The following is a 17664-nucleotide window of genomic DNA, read 5'->3' on the forward strand; positions in this document are numbered from 1 at the left end:
CAGCACAATTAATCAAGAAAAATAAATTTAAATATCTAAATTGGAAAGGAAGAAGTAAAATTATCTATGCTCACCGATGATGTAATGTTATATATAGAAAGCCCTAAAGATTTCATACAAAAAACTGTTAGAACTAAAAAATGATTTCAGCAAAGTAGCAAGATACAAAGTCAACCCATAAAAATTAGTTTTATTTCTATACAGTAAGAAGGAACAATCCAAAAAGAAATTAAGAATACAATTCCATTTACAATAATATCAAAAAGGATAAAATTTTTAAGAATTAACTTAACCAAGAAGGTAAAAGACTTGTACAATGAAAACTACAAAACATTTCAGAAAGAAATACATAAAAAAATGGAAAGAGTTCCATGTTTATGGATTGGAAAATTGTTAAGATGTCAATATTCTTCAAAGTGATCTATATATTTAAAGCAATCCTGAAGTCCCAATGGTGTTTTTTACAGAAATAGAAAAACCTAAACTAAAATTCATATGGGATATCAAGGGACCACAAATAGCCAAAATAGACCTGGAAAAAACCTCCTGGTTTCAAAACTTACTGAAAAACCACAGTATTCAAATCAGTGTGGTAGTGGCATAAAGACAGAATAATGAAACAGACTAAATAATTAGTACATAAATATTTGCATTTATATAAAATGGTTTTCAATAAGGGTGCCTAGATCATTCAATGGGGAAAAAACAGTCTTTTCAATAAATGGTACTAAGAAAACTTGATAGCCATACACAAAAGACTAAAGTTGGACCTTACCTAAAAACTATATACAAAAAGTAACTCAAAATGAATTCATAAACTAAATGCAAGACTTAAAACTATAAAATCTTAAAACATGAAAGCTTCATACCACTGGATTTAGCAATGATTTATGTATATGGCACCAAGACAACAAAAGAAAAAGGAAACAAATTGGACTTTATGAAAATTTAAAAATATTTTGCATCAAAAGACATTATTAACAGAGCAAAGAAGGAACTCACAGAATGCGATAAAATGTTTGCAAATCATATATCAAATAAGGAATTAATATCTAGAATATATAGAGAGCACCTAAAATTCAACAACAACAACCTTATTAAAAAATAGGCGTCTTTTTAAAAAGAGGCCTTAAATAGACATTTCTCAAAAGAAAGTCTACAAATGGAATATAAACACACAAAAAGATACTCAACATCACAAATCACTAGGGAAATGCAAATCAAAACTACAATAAGATACCACTTCACACCAATTAGGATGGCTAATATCAAAATATGTAACAAATGTAGGAAAGAATGTGGAGAAATAAGAGCACTTCTATACTATTGGTGGGAATGTAGTAAGCCCTCAAAGAACTTACAAGTAATGCACAAAAAAGTAAACTAATAACATTCCCTAGGATTAACAGAAACTAATCCCAAATAAAATTCAGCTTTATCCCTGTAGGATGTTTACAATAAATATTCAGAACAAACCTAAAGGGTCAGAGAAATTTCTGATTTAAATAGAGTTTTATTGGATAGTAATATATAGTTATGGTAAGTATTTGAGTTCTTACTAATGGCAAGCACAATGTTCAGCATTCTTAATAAAATATCTTATTTTTTTCTCTTAACAACATAATAAGGTTCACCTATTTCAGAAACAAAGACAGTGAGCTCAAGAATACCCAAAGACACAAAAAGTGTGATTGTGAAATTTACATATATCTCAAGCCAAAGTCAAGGATTTTAACTAAGTAAATAGGACTTTCAAAACTGAGGCATAGTTGGTCATTTAAAATAAAAGCCCACTTGATATAAAAAAAGAAAAACAACTGGAGCTGAGCTACATACAAGCTAGTAGGCTTTTAGTAGAAATATGAATACACTGAATGACAATCTGGTGTGAGGAGGTGGGTTTAAGCAGTGATTGATAGAAGACTATTTAGTATAAAAAACACCAAAGTGTGCCCTCGCCAGATAGCTCAGCTAGTTAGAGAGTTGTCCAGAAAGCCAGGGTTGTGTGTTTGGTCCCTGGCCAGGGCACATAAAGAATCAATCAATGAATGCATAAGTAAGTGGAACAACAAATCTCTCTCTCTCAATCTCTCTTTCTCATCAATTAAAAAAACAACAACACAAAAACATAACTGTACCTAGATGTGGCTTTCCTTTAAAGCTGCCTTTGAGTGTTAGTTTTTAAATAAATATATCCACTAGAAAACATTAATTATTTGCCATTTTTAATAAAGAGAATCTCTTTTATTTTCTAAATAGCACAAATGAATTGAAAATCATAATTAAATTACTTATCCTAACTATAGCAAACTTAGCTATATTCAAAAAATGAAGCTTTACATAGGTGCCACTTCCACATACATAAGGCACCCATTGCCAAGTTTTGGTCAATGTACACACAAAAAATAAGAATCTTTTCAGGGTTAGACTTCCAATCTATCATCCAAGCCTATGCAAGATGACAAATGTCATGGAGTCAAAGACTTAAAAGGAAAATTATGTAAGCTTTAAGGTGGATTAACCAGTACATGCTTAATCCAAAATGCACTTGTTAAAAGCAAGGTGAGTACTATACATTCTACATTCTAAAGGTACTCACAAACCCAGCTAACAATCTTCAATAACAGAGCTTGTTCCTTGTGTGCATAGGAAAACCATAAAACACTGTAAGAGCAAATACAAAACAAAACTGACTTAGCTATACAGGTTTTATAATCTAAATAGAATGTTTAAAAATCTCAAATAAATAGATGGAAATGCAACTAATCACATCAGTAAGTATACTGCATGTACCAATTCAGCAAATTAATAAGTATTCACGAAAGTTAAGAAATGAAAATAATACACATTACTTGTTCAATGGATAAACTCATCCCAGTGAAGTTTTCTTAGTATGTTTTTTGCTATGTAAATCATGTTTTCTTGATTTTTTTTATTATAAAATCTATACAATATAAGACAATATAACACATTGTATGATATTTGGGAAATGCTAAAAATATTGAAATTTATATTCTATTATAATTCTAAAAACTATAATACTTTCAACATTTGTGTAACATGTCTACAATATGAAAGTTTCAAAATGTAAACATTTAGCATTTTAACATATTTTCAACAGCTTTTGATCATTGTATGATGTTTATATTTAATCCACACATTTTTTACCATTCTATTTAAAATTTTCTTTCTTTTTGTCAATTCTGTCTATTGAAGGTTAAAGGCTCCTTCTCTGAAATCATTATTAGGTAATAGCTCAGTGACCTGTTACTATATCCTTGGATAGGAAGAGATAGTATCTCTAGTAAGGTCAGCATTAGTCAACTGTGTGATATGAACAGTGAGAGAAATCAGATTAAATCATAAACTGTACTAACTGAAATAGTATCTAGAATGAAGGAGATAACAGTCCCACTCTCTTCAGCAATGGTCAGATGACATTATCAATATTTTGATACAGAATGACCCAGAATCACTATAGTATTCTAAGAAAAGGGACAAGAAAAGGTACAAGACTGAAATTATAACAGACTAGGAATAGTTGAAAGAATCAAGGGTATTGCATGCAACTATTTATGGGATTAAGGTAATAATTAGAGTAGGAAAGGTTTCAAATGTTTGAAAACTTCCTATTAGATTTACTCTGCATCGTCTCAAAGGATATACTAAAATAATGGATTGAGACTACTAGATATAGATTTCTACTCAAAGTAAATAAGAACATCTTAACATTAGAATTGTTCACAGATTATATAATATCTCACCCAAGATATAAGTGAGCATAAGGAGACTGAAGGTGTTTGTTAAAAATGTGGGAAATCAGACCAGATTACTCTTAAGAGCAAATTTACCATGTGAGTTTAAGATTCTTCTCAAAGCTAAGAACTGAAATATTTAATTCTGCTAAGATGAAAATGTTTTTCTGATGGTGCCTGGAATCTGCAGTTACTAATCTACTATTATTTGATTTTGAATAGCAAAATATGAAAAAGTTGTTTTGGGGCCTTTAATAAGTAGTTTCTACAATGGTGATTGCCTGTTTTTTACTTCAAGTCATATGGCCTGACAAAAGAGCTAAATGACTGACTGAATGAATCATTCAGTCATTCATTTAACACATATTTATTCAGAGCCTCATATATCCCAAAACTGCATGGTGGCAGATAGAGAGAACAAGATAGGCCTCAGTTGATAATCTATTGGGGTAAGTAGACACACACACAAATCATTTTCTAAAGTACTAGGTCTTATTCTAGAAGTGTGTACTCTGAGAGCATACTAAAATGATGTTTACTTTTCCCAGGAGAATCGGAAGACTTCACAGAGGAGGTGATATTTAGGCTGTGTTTTAAAAGATGACTAGGATTTCACTAGATAGTAAGAGGAAAGAATGGTATTTTAGGCAGAGGAAACATGTTCTCTGAGGCACATAAGTAAGTGTTGTGTTTAGTAGAAATTGACAAAAATAAAGATAAGACTGAAGTAAGTATAAGACATGGAATAAGGAGAAAACTGAAAAAAAGATTGATGAAATAGTTTGTGGTTAAATACCTTAAGACAATATAAGGATTTGGATTAACCTTGAGCACAAAGGGAGGATGTTTCCAGTTGTTTCCATGTAGAGAGATAATATGATTTGCATTTTAGAAAATTTATGAGCATCAGTGTGAGAATTATATTTTTTTCAAAGATTAGTTTTTGGTTTGAAATATATTTTTTTTGGCGGGGGTGGGGGCGGTGGGTGGTAGGGGATTCAGTCCTCCAACTATTAGCACCAGCAAGGATGAGTTAATAGGCAACAGATGGCAGCACAGAGCACCCAATTCTTTATAATATCAGTTATTATTTCTGAGTCTGTATTTTTTTACTTAAGTAATTCCTTTATTCAAAAGTTCCATTAAATTAGTGAACACTATTTGGACTGATTGGTACAAAGTAGAGTACTGTACAGGAAATAATCATTTTTATTTTTATTTTTTTTTAAATATATTTTATTGATATTTCACAGAGAGGAAGGGAGAGGGATAGAGAGCTAGAAACATCGATGAGAGAGAAACATCGATCAGCTGCCTCCTGCACACCTCCCACTGGGGATGTGCCCGCAACCAAGGTACATGCCCTTGACCGGAATCGAACCCGGGACCCTTCAGCCCGCAGGCTGACGCTCTATCCACTGAGCCAAACCGGTTTCGGCTGGAAATAATCATTTTTAAAGAGTTAAAGACCATATTGTTGCGTAATAGGGAAAAGGCAGTTAACTCAAGGAGGATAAAAATAAATCAAATTAAAAGTAAAACCTTGAGTTCAACGGGCTTTTACATTTCTCTTGCAGAAGTTGCCATTTATTTTAAATAATATTAATATTAATTTCCTTAAAATTTTTAAAGCCATTTTATTTTCATCATCTCCTCTCTCTGCCTTGATCCCAACATGACCATATGAATAAACATGACTATTCCCCATTTTAGCAGAAATGAACCTGAGGCTCATATAACTTGAATTACTTTCCCAGTTCGTATGTTACAATTAAAAAATGATAGTGCCAAAACCAAACACCTAGTTTAGTCCTTGGTTCCCTTTGTCATATTTCACAACTGCAAACAATTGAGAACTAGGACAAGGTTAAGACAAGGAGATAACAGAACCAAATGATTCTTTTTAATTTTGTGGAAAAATTATGAGAAAGAGAATGCAAATACTATGAATTGGCTTGCATACTTTTCTGAGAATTATTTTGGGAGAATTTGCATGCCAAAGAAAATGATGACCAATATTTAGTGCCACCAGGGGAATATACATTGGAGAATATCTACATTTTTTGGTTGGAGATGATCATTTGTTAATGAGGTTATTAGCAAGAAACACATAAATTTGTAATTTAGTACCTAAATTTTTTTAAATGACTACAAATTCCTTATGTAGCAATTAGTTCTGCCTCCCTGTATTATATCTTTAGAATTAGACACAAAAAGATTTAACAATGAAATAGGCTGTCCTATTACCCAGTTAATCTAAAGAAATTTTAGCAATAGGTTCTTGTATCTTATCTCTAAGCATAACTGTCACTAACTCTAGTAGTATAGGATGTCTCTCTCTATTTTCTAAAGGAAAGAAGATATAAGTCCTCCTATAAAGAGTTTTTCTTTTTTCAGAGAGTTATTCTAACAGTGATAGGTAACTTTTTTTTTTTTTTTGCAAATTTGAAAAATGCCCATGGGATCTATACCAAGAATTCATACCTTTCCCATGCATTATCATCATAATCCATCTTTGCACCAAGCAAAGTTATGCAAACAAGATTAGAAATTAATACCTATGATCCAAAGTTAAGTCCAATTTTTCATTTTAACACAAAGGAAGAAAATAATTCATTGAATATATGTCATTTGAAAATTTTTCACTAACTTCTATCTGAAATTCTGGTTTTCCCAGTTTCTATCTACATCTTTCTAGAAATATACATCCTTTTTCTTGCCTTATCCTGAAAATATTATCTCTACCCATAAAGTCTCATATTGACAATGTTTCAAATATTAAGTTATAAATTCCCCATGATATCAGAAGGCATTATCACATTTCATATTTGTTAAATTTTAAAAAATATGTTAACTCTAAAAACATATTCTCTAAAAGAATTGATGGCATCCTTAAAATGAATTATAAAAAGGTAGTTGAAACCAGAAGAGGTCAACTACATGGAGTAGTTTTGAGATACTGTCTTACTTCACATTTTCTTTGTTTCTTTATTCCTCCTTTATTATTTTTTATTTACTTCCTTGAATTTATAAGTTCTATTATCAGGAATTACTCTCCAAAATATTTCAAATCATATAAAACTAAAATTAGCATGTTGCTGACAGCCAGCTTAGGTTTACCCTCTTTCATTCCTTAGGTGAGAAAAAAAAATCATTTATACCACAAATCTGATTTTCATTTGTAGAGATAAAGTCATTTACTTTCTAGGTATCACACTTACTTATCTCTAAGCTTCAAACATAAATGAAAAGTTAAACCCTAAAGTCCTATTACCTAGTTAATCTAAAAAAAATTAATTCTTAAATATTTTTTAAAAGAAAGCTAAACCAAATTATGTTGGTTTGTGAACTTTAGTGAGTATATATTAAATTTGATGATATCTATTTTCCACAATGTATTTCTATGTTGATATAATCCAAAATGAATCAATGTAGCTTGATTAAGAAATTTTATCAATAGGTTCTTGTATCTTATATCTAAGTATATCAGTCACTAACTTTAAGGTTCATTTACCAGTTTTAAAACAATCCTGTGCATCACTTGTATCTGTTTTTGCTTTGAGGAACAGAACTCTGAATTAAGCCTTTGTAGTTTTGTTCTTTTCACTTTTGGCAACAAAAGTCATCAAGTTTTGTACCAGAAAGCTTGTAAATGACCAAAAAAAAAAAAAAAAAAAAAAAAAACTTCAATGGCTTCCTTTAATTATTTGATAAAGTTTGAGAAAAGATAGCACTAAGAGCTAAGAGTAAAAAGAATTTCTGGTATTCATCATTGGGCTTTTCGATTTGTACTTTTAATGCTTGTATAAAATCGTCACAACTGCATATTCACTTTTCCCCTGCATATACTCAATATAGTCCTAGATTGCTCCAGAATATTCACTATTTATATTTATAATATTATTATGAAATCTTATTTTAAATTTCCACTAATACTTTTATATTCAATGAACCTATTTTTGACTACGAATACATTTTTGTGAATTAGGACTGTAAAAGAAAAGTAACAATGCAAAATTTAGCAAATATAAACAATCTGTAAGTTATATAGGCATACTATCTAAAACCCATCATGTATTGTATCTGATTAACTGAGTATTGGTTGAGACAAACTGTCTTTGTGATATGTATGTGAACTTGAAGTACAAACATTTGTGAAAATATTTATGTTGTGAAATTACTGTGAACAAAATTATTTCATTTCTTCTTTTTCTCTAAGACTACCAAAATTCATGGTACCCAGGCAACAAATTAGAGAAACACTGTTATAAAGGACAAAAACCAGAAGTCTGAATTAGGATAGGTAATGTAGCAAAGACAGATCTTCACTACATATAAGAAAACTACTCTAAGTAATTGAGCAACTTTCAAGAATAGCAACCCATCCACATCATAAGCAATCCTCCTTGCCTTCATCTGAGACTAAAAAACATGCTTCATCCAAATACTTTATTATAAATCACTGTGAAAGAAAACACCAGCCATATCACATTCAATGAATCTCTTGAGTAATAAAACTCAGATGAACAGTCTAGTCTGTATGTAATTGAGCTTCCTTGGTATGAAATGGCTTGGATGGCATCTGAAAAGGATCTTTTTTTGAGCAATAGCTCAAACAGCAGAGCAGAATACCACATTGTAAATATAATTTCAGTGGATTTTCTTTCTCAATGTTCATTTTATTTTTACAGAAAGCTCATGCATAGTGTGTGGCACATGAAGATACAAATCCTTATGTAAATTTCCACCTTCTTATGGCCATACACTTCAGTCTTAGTAACACAACTTCTAAAAACATATTGCAAAATGAGAGGCCAAGAGGGTATGTCCATAGAATCAAGAGCAATGAAGATTATAGATTTGCAGTGCAGGTTCTTTCAAAGCCAAATGCTACTTTCTTTCTCCCTTAATATCACCTTTCATTGATTCTTCATTATTTTTCTAATGCAGTATTGATATAATGTCTGAAGTGGTAATAACTTTGTTTCTTTTTTTCTTTTTTAATACATTTTTATTGATTTCAGAGAGGAAGAAAGAGGGAGAGAGAGAGACAGAAACATCAATGATGAGAGAGAACCATCGATTGGCTGCCTCCTGCACGCCCCACACTGGGGGATCGAGCCTGCAACCAGGGCATGTGCTCCAGGCCAGAATCAAACCCAGGACCCTTTAGTCAGCAGGCCGACACTCTATCCACTGAGCCAAACCAGCTCGCGCGGTAATAAGTTTGTTTCTATGCATTAAAGGGACAGTGTAAGAGGTTTTGGTTGGGGTGATACCAGACATTTCTGCTCCAAAAATGGATTTTCTATAAGCTTATGTGGTGGACAAATACGATATGGAGAAGCTACCTCCTACTTTTCTTTGCTGAGTTTGCTTACTCTACACATATTGCAAACAAATTTTCCTTAGGAAAAAAGATGTACTCAAAAGTACAGACTCTGACTTTTCTCTCTAGTTATTAAATTCTGAGTGTTTTTTTATATATAGTTGGAATTATTATATTTTGCAGGAAACAAATATTCTGAAGCTGTGTCAAAATGTTGTCACAATTTACTTAACACAAATAAATCACAATTTAATTGATGGCAAACAGCTTCCTCTATACATAAATGTACCTCATGCATGGTGGAATTGAGTGTTTATAAAGCTTGTACCTTATGAAGTTACCTGGAACTGTGGCACTGTTTTGACCCCAGAAATAATATGATCATGATGTTGGAATGAAAAAAACAAATAATTACTAATAGCAGATCATTTTTTTCTCTATCAAACACCAACTATCTTTTTACTTGAAGTGCATCTATGCACACAAGAAAAATCTACTATTTATATTTGATGCAATTAGCCTTTTATTCCTGAACTAGAGGCCCAGTGCACGAAATTTGTGCACTTGGTGGCGGGGTCCCTCAGCCTGGCCTGCACCCTCTTGCAGTCCAGGAACCCTAGGGGGATGTCCGATTGATGGCTTAGTGGGCCTAAGCCATCAGTTAGACATCCTTAGCATTGCCACGGAGGCGGGAGAGGCTCCCACCACTCCCACTGTGCTTGCCAGCCGTGAGCCCAGCTTCTGGCTGAGCGGTGCAGGGGGCAGCTCCTGCATTGAGTGTCTGTCCCCTGGTGGTCAGCGTGCAACATAGTGACCGGTCATTCCACCATTTGGTCATTTACATATTAGCCTTTTATTAGGTAGGATATGCTGTAGATGAGGTCCCCCTAGAACCATAAGAAATGCAAAAAATTCACTGTTAATTCATTCTTGAATTGCTCCCACTTAAAATCAAATGTGGGGCATGTGCTGCACCTTGGGAACTACAGGGCTTGACACTTTTTCTCTCTGAGCTTCATTTCTTAATACATACGCATATACCATGGGAATTGTACTCTCTTCTCCGCCTACCTCACTGGGTTGTCATGAGGAGTTTCTGAGCTAATAAACCTAGAAATGTTTCATCAAGTAAGTGATGTCTAAATCGGAAGGGATTTTTATTTTTAAGCTCATGGGTACCCTCGCAGGTAGCAGATGCTGATTAGGGGAGGAGGGCATGATTGTTTCCTGGGACTGTAGCTATGGAAGCTTTGCAGAGGGTTCTGCAGGCCTCAGAGGGGCGGGCTCTGGCCAGCAGTCCTGTAGCGGTGGTTGTCCCTGGAGGTGCTGGCGGGGGGCAGGGTGTTAGGGGGGCCCTAAGGGGGAAACGAGGCCGAAGGGGGAGTAACTGTCAAACCTTCCCATTTGGCGCCATTCTTTAAATTGTACGTGGCTGTTTTGCAGCTGTACCTGCTCAGAGTGGGGCTCCAATCTCCTGGAGTGAGGTGGGGGCCGGGCCAGGGTGGAGCCAGGTGGGCTAAGAGGGCAGGTTTAACCAAGTCCCCAGCAAGGTTCAGCACGCTTCAGCTGAGGAGATGGCACTGCTGCTGTCAGGGGGAAGGGTCTGACCCTGGGGGCTGCTCAGGCCTGCCTCCACCTGGGTCTGAAGTTGTAGGGAAGAGAAGCGTGCCCAGCCCCAGAAGAGGGGGCCCAGCAGCGGCGGGCCGTGGCCCCGGGTGCCTTGGGGGCACTGACAGGTGGTCACTGGCATGTTATTATTGTGGGCGCCCCTGGCTGGGGTGACGGGGGAAGAGATCAGGAGTTGGAGGTCGGGCTGCAGCTACCCGAGGCTGGGTCTTCTCCCCATCTGGTCAGCGTCCCTGTCCCCCTGGGGGTGCGGGGGCTGGGGTAGGGTGTCCGTTGGTCCCCCTGGAGGTGCGGGGGCTGAGGTAGGGTGTCCATGCAGGGGTATTGGAAGAGCTCCCCGTGGCCACTTTCTCTTCCTTCTTTGCAGTCCAGGCTCCTGTCAGGCATTCTCCTCAGACCCCCGGGAACTTGGCTCTGGCCGCCCGCCCCCTGCTGTGCACGCGGTCTCCTGCTGGTCTGTCAATATGCAAATTGGTCATTACGGGGACACCATAATGGACAATTAGCATATTACTTCTTTATATGTATAGATTACTTTAGCTAAGATAGAAAAGTTCCCACACAAGCCTGTGCAACATCCCATTTCTAAATCATCTCAAGGCCTGTCTACTTAATGTGGGTTTAAATCCTATGCCAAAGTCAGGGTCTTGGGATTCTGATTTATATTGGTAAATCAATAATGATAATTATAATAATATGCCAACAGAATTGTCTGTCATTTTAGGTAAGATAAATAATCTTGGCTGAATTAAAATAAATGTTGAGGTAATTACTGTTTACCTTTCAAAGCAACCATAAGCTTCACAAAATGAATCAAACTCACAAGTGCTACTCTCACAGAGCTTATATATTAAGGGCTGCTCTGAAGGGTCATCCATCAGTCTTTTCTTACACCGACAGAAAGTGAAACCCATGATTTAACCTTTGTTTATAAATATGTGACTTTTTAGAATGTTTTTATTGATTTTAGAGAGAGGGGAAGAGAAAGGGAGAGAGAGATAGAAACATTGATGAGAGAAATATCAATTGGCTCTCGGTGCATGGGTTGATGATCAACCACTGAGCCATATCAGTTGGACAAGATGTGGCTACTTTTAAATTTTTGTTTACATTTTAATTGAGCATATCTTAAATACTTCTGTCTTAAAACAGTACTTTTTGGATGATCTACAAAGGAGCATGTACTAAAGATTATTATCTAAAAAGGCATTTAGCCTGGCTGGCATGGCTCAGTGGTTGAGTGTTGACCTATGAACCAGGAGGTCACTGTTCGATTCCCAGTCAGGGCATATGCTCAGGTTACAGGCTTGATCCCTCATGTGGGGTGTGCAGGAGGCAGGCTATCAATGGTTCTCTCTCATCATTGATGTTTCTATCTCTCTCCCTCTCTCTTCATCTCTGAAATCCTATCTAACAAAAAGGGAATATGCTAATTGACCATCACTCCATCACAAAGATGGCTGCACCCACAGCTGAAGCCAAGTCCCCATAAGGAGCCTTGACAAGCAATCAGTAGGAACCTGAGGCTAAGGCCTCCCCCGCCCCCATAGGGCTTGACAGGGACCTCAGGTCACATCCCCCACCCAGCAGGGCTTGACAGGGGACCTCAGGCTGCACCGCCCACCCTGACGTCAGGCTGGGGGACCTCAGGCCACGCCCCCCACCCTGGCACCAGGCCAGGGGACCTCAGGCCGCACCCCCCGCCCCAGCACCGGGCCAGGGGACCTGAGGCTGCGCCTCTCTGCCTGGCTGGGCTTGACAGGGGACCTCAGACTGCACCTCCTGCCCCAGTACCGGGCCAGGGGACCTGAGGCTACACCCCTCTGCCTGGCTGAGCATGACAGGGGACCTCAGGCTGTGCCCCCCACCCAGCAGAGCTTGACAGGGGACCTCAAGATGCACCCCCAGTGCTGGGTCGGGGGAACTCAGGCCGTGCTCCCCACTCCAGCACCAGGCTAGGGGACCTCAGACTGCACCCCCTGCCTGGTGGGGCTTGACAGGGAACCTCATGCCGCAACCCCTACCCCAGCACTGGGCCAGGAGACCTGAGGCTGTACCCCCCTGCCTGTCTGGGCTTGACAGGGGACCTCAGACCGCACCCTCCACCCAGCAGGGCTTGACAGGGGACCTCAGGCCGTGCCTCCTGCCTTGGCACGAGGCCAGGGGACTTCAGGCCATGATCCCCGTCCTGGCGCCAGGCCAGGGGACCTGAGGCCACGCCACCCACCCAGCGGGGCTTGATGTGGGACCTCAAGGTGCGCTTCCCCTCTTGGTGCTGGGCTAGAGGACTTCAGGCTGCTCCCCCCGCCCCAGCACCAGGCCGGGGGACCTCGGGCCACGCCCCCCACCAAGTGGGGCTTGACAGGGGACTTCAGGTTGCACCCCCCACCTCAGCACCAGGCCAGGGGACCTCAGGCTGCACCCCCCGCTCCAGCACCGGGCCAGGGGACCTGAGGCTGCACCCCCCTGCCTGGTGGGGCTTGACAGGGGACCTCAGGCCATGCTCCCCACCACGCAGAGCTTGATGGGGGACCTCAAGATGCACCCCCAGTGCTGGGTCGGGGAACTCAGGCTGCGCCCCCCCAACCCGCCTGGCGGGGCTTGACAGGGGACCTCAGGCCATGCCCCCAACCCAGCAGGGATTGACGGGGGACCTCAAGGCATGCCCCCCACCCTGGTCTGGGCTGGGGGCCCTTAGGCCACGCCCCCCATCCTGGTGCCGGGCCAGAGGACCTGAGGCTATGTACCCTGCCCGGCAGGGCTTAACAAGGGTGGGACTGGCCAGGTCTGGATCTAGCCCAATGGTGGGGAGGGGGCGGCCCGGTCTGGGTCTCACGCGATTTTGAGGTGCATGTGGGTGTGTGGGGACTTGACTCTGGGTCCCGTGGTTCGCCCCAGACTCTGATAGGAGGAAGGTTTTCATATACATTTTACTGATTTTCTTTCATCTCTGACACTTCTATTATAGAGAAAGGGCAAATAGCAATATTAAATTATTTCCTCTAATTAATCCCCTTTTAATGTGCATGAATTTTGTGCACCGGGCCACTAGTATAAAAATAAATAAAAAAGAATTTATAATAATCCATGCATGTTCTAGTTTACCTGCATAACTTCACCTTTAATAGACACATTCTTACCTGAAAACTTCACTCCAGCCTTATTTGAATATTTGCATAGGCATGGACCTGTCACACACTTATTTTTTTAACCTCCATGTTTTTGGACAAGCAATTTCCTCTTTTTATAATATCCTTAAGACTTCTACCTCTGGCTAATTCTTACTCATCTTTTCAGTACCATCTTAGCCATCATGCCCTACAGGAAGCTTCTCTGGCTTGAGTTAGGTGTCCCTCCTATATGCCTCTAGCAACTAGACAAATAGTAAGTATTAACCAAATATAGTATATTTCAGAATATAAGGCAAACTGTTTACTCAATATTATTGCACAGAAGAGAGGCTCCATGTATTGGGGCACACTACCAATTACTTAATTTTAAACAACAAAGTACTACTTGGGAAAGATCTAATAGCTTAAAATGACTTTAATCAGTATTGGCTTTGGATGGTCTTACAGGTCATTCTGATAGAATAGTTAAAAATGGAAGCAAAAACATTTAATACAAGATACTAATTCAATAAATAATATTGTGATCCTGTTATATTTAGGGCACTATGTTAGTTCCTAAAATAACAATAAGAAGAAAAACTAGACACAATCCCTGTTTTCATTTAACTAATGAATAGTGGGAGCCAGATATTAATAAAAACTCATATAAATGATTAAATAATTATCAGTAGAGAGAACATTTTAGAAGGAAAAAATGAGATTTTATAATATGATTTGAGAAAGGAATCTGACATATGATCAAGAAGATTCCCTTGAATGATGTTTAAGCTGAGATATGATGGTTGGGTAGGAGTTTGAAGGCTGTTAAGTTAAAGCTGGTAGGGGCCAGGATAAAGATTTAGGGGTTTTTTTTTCTTAAAGAAATATATAGGCTAATAAGAGTTGTTATTTAATTGTTAGAATATAAATTAATAGTGCTAAAATAGCATTTTAAAGATAATTTATTCTCCTAAGTAAGCTAGAAATTATCTAGTAATGTTGGTCACAATCTCACTGTGCTTCACCAACCCATTTTCCTAAGAAATGTCTGTAAATTCTTTTCCAATTATCACAGATTTAAATTAGTAATAACTTAATGCAAGAGGCCTAATCATCTTTCGTACTAAAGAAATATGAAACCCCAGGCCAAGGGGCTTAGTTGGTTAGAGTCCTCACGTTATGCCAAGATACAGGGTTCAATCCCTGGTCAGGATACATACAAGAATCAAACCAATGAATGCAAAAATAAGTGGAACAATTGATGTTTCTCTCTCACTTTCTCCCTTCCTTTCTCTCTTTAAAATCCTATATAATAAAAGCCTAATATGCAAAGTGTCCAGTCGTCCATTCAACCAATCAAAGCATAATATGCTAACGATATGCTAAGGCCACTCAACCACTCGCTATGATGTGCACTGACCACCAGGGGGCAGACACTCAATGCAGGAGCTGCCCCCTGGTGGTAAGTGAGTTCCCACAGGGGGAGCACCGCTCAGCCAGAAGCCAGGCTCAAGGCTGGAGAGCACAGCAGCAGTGGGGGGAGCCTCTCCTGCCTCTGTGGCAGCGCTAAGGATGTCCGACTGCCGGCTTAGACCCGCTCCCTAGTGAGCCTAAGCCTTCAGTCAGACATCCCCTGAGGGCTCCCGGACTGCAAGAGAGTGCAGGCTGGGCTGAGGGACTCCCCCAAGTTCACGAATTTCATGCACCAGGCCTCTAGTTAATAAATAAATAGGCCTAGCTGATGTGACTAATAGAGTGTTGGCCCACGCACTGAAGGGTGGCAGGTTCAATTACCAGTCAAGGGCAGATACCTGAGTTGCAAGTTTGATCCCAACCAATGGATGTGTCTCTCTCATTTGATATTACTTTCTCTCTCTCTCCCTCTCCCTCTCTTTCCTTCTCTCCCTCTTTAAAAATCAATGGAAAAAATATCCTCAGTTAAGAATTAACAAATAAATAAATAAATTTTTGAAAGAAATATGAAGTCTAAGAGATAAAATTAGAATTAAGTTGTATTATTAAATAGGATTTCATCACCTTTCCTCCTGCAAAGTTTATAACTAAAAGACAAACTCTCTTTAGAATAAGTTGTCAAGCTTTCATTTCTACCGCTGATTATCCTCTACAAAAAAAAAAACTTAATTCAATTTAATAATTCATAAATTTAAAAATCTATTTTATTATAATTTTGAAGTATATTTAACTTTTATTATAAAACTATAAATACTTTTATAAGAAATTTTTTAAATGTACAAAAGTAGAAATTTCATAAGAAATAACTGTTCAGAATCCCACTAATGCAAAACAAGCACTGTGATGGTGTTTAAATTGTTTTTAGTTACTATTAGCAATAAGTTTCACTTTTTATTCAGGTTTTTTATTAAATTTAAAATCTTTATAATTAATCAATATCACTAGTTATTTAATTTTATTACACTGTAGTAAAATCTACAATATAGAGCAAACTTAATGCTGAAATCAGTGCCTATGATTCTCTCATCTGAGTAGCCACTTTCGCTCTCTTTTCGGGAATAGTAATTTTTTTCTAAAATAAATATTGTCAAACAGATAAAGAAGTACAAAACAAAACCTATATGGTTTTTTTTTTAAATGTGAACTCCAAACAAGATAAGTACTCTTCTAAATCATTTGAAATATCTCTTTAAAAGATGTAGCACACTGGAGAATATACACCTCTTTCAATAAATCTAACCAGCCTTTTTCCCCTCCATCATTAGAACTGTTTTTCTGTTGTATTGCTTGTTTGTTTGTTTTTATTTTTCTCTCAGTTAAGCACCATAGAAAGTAGTTGAATTGATTTCAGGGACTATGCACAATTTATTTAAGTGTCATCAAACATTAGAAATATTAGAATAATTCAGAATGGGAAGATGCTCACATGAGAAGGATACAGGGTTCAACCATGTCGCCTGTTTCATTCTGAGAGTGATGAGCTCACTAATAAACAAGAGCTCATTTTAGTAGAATATGTATCAAGTACTTGCACAATAACTAGATATTTTTTCTTTTACTTAATGCACATGATTAAATACATATAAATTAAATATGCTTATATTAATATATTTATTAATGAGATTTCACTGTATCTCATTCTAACTTGCATTGTAATATATATATTCAGCCTATAATTCAGGAATTTCAATACTGAAAGCTGAGAGCCATTTTTTTTCTTAAATTATCTCAATGCCCTGTGTATCAGTCCATTATACTTAAATTCTGAATCAAACCTAAAAGGTTCAATATGATAACACAGAAACAAATATAAAAAAGGATGAAAACTGTAACAGAATGTATAGTTATCAGAATATATTGCAAAGTTTTTATTTGGTTTAGTTCATGGTCAGTTTGGCACTATAGTAAAAATAAAACCTCCATCTTTACCATAAAAACTACTAATGATTGTAATTTCTATTAAATTGGGCTTTCATGTTCAATTGTTTAAATTATTTAACTGTAGGCACAATCAGAGTCAATTCTCTCCCATTAGTCAATATCTGCTTTGAAAAAAATAAAAATTCAAGATTTTAACATGAGGCATTGAAATATACCACACTTTTTATATACCCATGACAGAAAGCCTATCACTCAACTGATGAGTAAACAATAGAGAAATAGCTGTGAAGGAAAACATTTCTTATTAAGATAAAAATATCAAATAATCTGTTCACACTGAGCAGAAAAAGACACTATTTCAACTTTCAGTATAGGCTGTTCTTTTTCATTTATCTTTCCTAGGAAGGGCTGAAATCTCTATATATAAAAGGCTAATATGCAAAGTGTTCCCTAGGGAGTTCGACCAGGAGACTGGGAGTTCAATTGCCAC

General features: G+C 37.4%; 1 protein-coding gene across 9 annotated transcripts in view; it reads right to left on the reverse strand.

Moving 5' to 3' along the window:
- Window positions 1-17664, reverse strand: part of ZBTB20 (zinc finger and BTB domain containing 20) — a 913066-nt gene that overhangs the window by 770549 nt on the left and 124853 nt on the right. The gene's annotated exons all lie outside the window — the stretch shown is intronic.

Source organism: Plecotus auritus (assembly GCF_963455305.1).
Source record: "Plecotus auritus genome assembly, chromosome: 2".
Taxonomy (NCBI): Eukaryota; Metazoa; Chordata; class Mammalia; order Chiroptera; family Vespertilionidae; genus Plecotus; species Plecotus auritus.